Source organism: Homarus americanus, unplaced genomic scaffold (assembly GCF_018991925.1).
Source record: "Homarus americanus isolate GMGI-L3 unplaced genomic scaffold, GMGI_Hamer_2.0 scaffold34581, whole genome shotgun sequence".
Taxonomy (NCBI): Eukaryota; Metazoa; Arthropoda; class Malacostraca; order Decapoda; family Nephropidae; genus Homarus; species Homarus americanus.
Genome location: NW_024719123.1, coordinates 387,997 through 392,394, shown reverse-complemented (window position 1 = coordinate 392,394; position 4,398 = coordinate 387,997).

Here is a 4,398-nt window from a genome sequence, read left to right as displayed (position 1 = left end):
GCATCCTCCTCAACCACCTGCGCCGTCACTCGTGGTCCACCAAATTTGAACGACCGAAGTGCGCGGTTTGTCCTGAAACAACTTATTTCTCGTTTGCAGCAGTTTTGTCCACTCCTATTACTGACACACCCACTTCTTAACCATAAAAATTTATACGTAAGCTTCTGTTGGTGAATACAAAATAAATATAAATATAAACCTGAATTATATATAGTACACTGTTGTGTGAACGAGGCGCAGAACTGCGACTTACAGCCTATACAAGTCGTTTCTTTTGTAACGCTACTGCACCATATATCGGACAGGCAAGTGACTAAGAAAATAGTTATCTACAACATATATGAAGGTATACACTTAATTTGAGTCATAACTAATCAGCACTGAAAACTAACCTAACATGATTTAACTTTAATTTTTACGGACTTATTTCTGTTATGAACATGAAATAACGCTACCAGTATATATCTATATATTACAAGGAATCTATGTAACTAGGGATTTCACGCAATCCCTAAAATTTTCAGGAATTTAATTAATTGCAGTGACCGTCAGCTAACCAAACAATTATCTATGATGTGGTTATTAAATTTGCTGACGGTCACAGCGATTTTTAGGGATTCCGTGAAATTCCTAGTTACAGATTCCCTGTAACATATACATCCTTTATCGTTATAGTGTGACCTTACTACACTTTTCATATTTAATATCATTTTGTATATTTTACTAAAGGATAAGTTACAGCACAAACATTAACTTCGTGTCGATGATGTTCCTGTCATGGTGCCACCCACTCAGTGACATTATCTACCTTACACTCCCAGTTTGTTTCGATGCTGTGTTAGCTTCATTGATATCCATACCTAATTTAGTGTAACTTAATACTAACAGGATGTTTAGAAGTACTTACATAAATACAGGATGAAGTTCAGAGAAGACAACATAGTCAAGACAGATTTGGAATTAGGTACGCACATCCGCGTTCATCAATCAAAATTAAATTAATTCCTGATCTCATTAAAAAAAATCTGTTCACAAACCAAATTTTAATTGCTCCTAATATTTGATAAAATTTACCCAATTAACCCTTCACTCCAAATCCTTTGAACTACTTTAAAAACCAAATATTTGACGATGATAAAAGTGCCTCTGAATTTAGCCATGTGCGTGACGTAGATGAAAGAGATTTATCTCTTAACATATTACTTTATCTGAGTAAAATCCGTATTGTAAACGATCCTATAGTTCCCTCAATTACCCTTATTAAACGATCGCCACAGGATTATACTTTAAAGTTTTAACAGGTGCGGATTACAATTGGGATTATACCGGGTGACAGAATTAAGTGAGGGTTATGGTGGAGGTTTCACTGAAGAGCAGTGAAAATTAACACTGCACAGAGGAACCCTGACGAAGCGAGTGGAGATTACACTGTAGATTACAGTGGATATCACAGCTTTGTATACACAGTCAGGGAGTTGGTGCTCTTAATGGCTGTTGTCATATCCGGTTACTGTGCCGTTAGCTGAGGACTAAATTTAGGATATTATGGTGGAATACTTAAGAAATTACACTTAGGACTACAGTGCTTACACTGGAATTTACACTACCGGTAGAGGTTACATCGACAATTGTATTAAAATGCTGTACAATGGAAGTACAAGGTCTATATTACTGTATATTACACTGGGTTTTATATATATATATATATATATATATATATATATATATATATATATATATATATAAACTGGGATCCGGGGCGTCCTCAATTAAAGTGCAAAGATGGGACGAAAGCCCTTCAGTTACAGTGCAAAATAGGTTAGGTTAAGTTATGTTATGTTAGGTTGGGTTAAATTAGGTGATATTAAGTTAGGTTAGATATATTTTACATGTCACAGAAGTGTCCATAAACTGTAAATAATAAAGAATAAAAATAGTTATTTAAAAAATTATTACTGTATTATTTGTACCAAGAGGATTTTGTCCTACACTCTTATAAACTATGCCAATTGAAGTGGGAAAATACCGAAAAATAATAATAATTTAAATATCCTAATTATAATTTCCGAAGGAAATATACATATTTAAGAGACTTCCTTGTATCCATGTGATGATTACCTTCAACCCAAAGACCTCTCATCTCCCCATCGCACTTCTGAAAAAATTTCAAGCATTACATTCCTACAATCTTGTAGCCTCAAGTATTTTAAGCATCGCTCTTTCGTTTGATGTTGATAGATGTAACACCATTTTCATTCGTCACTATATAATATAGGAAAGATTCATGATGAAGCAAATATGTTTGGTAGCTTATGAACTTGGTTTATGGCAAAACATTTGGGTACATGTAATTATAACGATTTTTTTTTTAAGGAAGATATATTTTTATGAACATTATTATAAATATAACTGAATCATTCCTGAATGAGTTTTTATTCTTTGATGTCAATGTGGTATCCGATTTGCTATTTTGGATGATGTCGCTGCACTTTCTTATGAAATGTTTTTCTGAAGTATATTTCACTGTTTGTTTGTTGTTCCGGTGGAGTTTAGGTACTAACAGTATTTGTTATGTTAGGTTAGATGAGGCTACATTACATATTTCTAGTGGAAATATTTGAATCTAATCAGTCTTACAGTACATTTGACTTAAAAGTAACCCGATGTTCAGGATTACTCTTCGGCCTTACTGCCCCGACTCTTTAAATAAATGGCCATAAGCATCAATGGGTGGTGGGGATATAGTACAGTACTGGCCTATCAGTACAGTACAAGCTATTTCTATCCTGTCTTATTGATACAGGACTAGATGTGACATTAAACAACAACTTAGAACCGCATGTACCTGAGAACACCATATGCAGTGGTAGCAATGAGCCAGCTTTACTGATTCTCACAACACACTATCTTTTTGGGGATGCTAAGGCAGGGATCTGTCACCAAACATTTCTTACCCGAGCATCAACTTCATGTTTCTGGCCATAGGGAAACGACAACTTGAAAGAAACAGCAAATGTCTTGCAATAAAATTAAGGTAAGTTGGGAGACCTTCTTTACTACAAACACAATATGGAATTTGTTTAAAAATATAAACAACTAATGGAAACCTGGATATGTTTGATCAGGCCATGCCCAAGAAGCTAAGGGTACGGTAAGTGCTGTGACTGCTCACTATAGTTAAGAGTTCCCTACTGCACACTCCTGACACTGGTCATAAACTTACAAGACCAGAGGTTGAGAGTTTAGCCTGTTAGAATGTTCATAACTCAAAACTAGTGCCTTAGGATGGTTTGAATTATCAACATAAGAAATACAAACAATAGGGGGTCAGTGTATAAGGATATTGTACAGTACTTGAGGTAGAGGATGACATGTAATATTCAAAATGATGCCAGGAAAGACAAGGTGAGTTTAAAAATATAATTTGAATACCAAAACTGTACAGTATAATAGCATTGCAGATATAGTTACAAGAGAAGAGAACGGAATAAATATGGCAGAGGCAGACCAAGAGAAACCATCAATCTTGTCACAATTCTTCACAAATGTGTTTAGAGCAGAGCCATATTTGGATGAAGTATCACAGCTATAGATAAAATTTGAAAAATCCATGAACTGTCTCTAAATTTCAGAAAAGGTAAGATTTAAGCTTATAAAGATAAAAATTAATAAATCCCTCCAGTCTTGATGCAGTTTATCCAAAATTAATGAAAGCACATAAAATTATAAGCTTACTGTTGGCAGTGATCTTTAACACATTCAGAACTGGCAACTTACCTCAATAAGATAGTGAATCCAAAAGTGGCTAACCTCCCATGCCTCACTTACATGTCTAAGGAATCCATTGCATGTGATCGCATCATGAGTCAATGGGAAGAAAATAAAATAATGCACTTTTGGTTTATGGAAGAAATAAGTGGATATAGGAAGGGCACTAGATACAGTATACTGAGAGTATCATAAAAAGGAGCCACAGGTCTCATTTGACAAAAGACAATTAAAGTAAATAGTTTCTGATTTGAATGAGCTGGTGAATTACCGGTATGTGGTATCCTACAATGGCACATGTTTGGTCTGATCATATGTCATATACATTTATGACTTACCTGGTTGTGTATCTGTTGAAGTGTACCTCTTCACTGATGCTACAAAGATGTTTTGATACCAAGACCAAATTTAGCTTCAAGTGGATCTGAACAGCTTCCAGAAAGGGTCAGATATACATAGTTACTTTGATTCCACCCAAATATATGAAAGGTGTTGACTCTGGCAGGACAGGGGAAAGAAACTGCAGGACACATGATATGAAGGATGAAAATAAGTAAATTTAGTTAAAAAGAGCTATAATGGTTGAAAGGAAATTATTGTTTGTAGATCATATAAAAAATGAACTTGAAA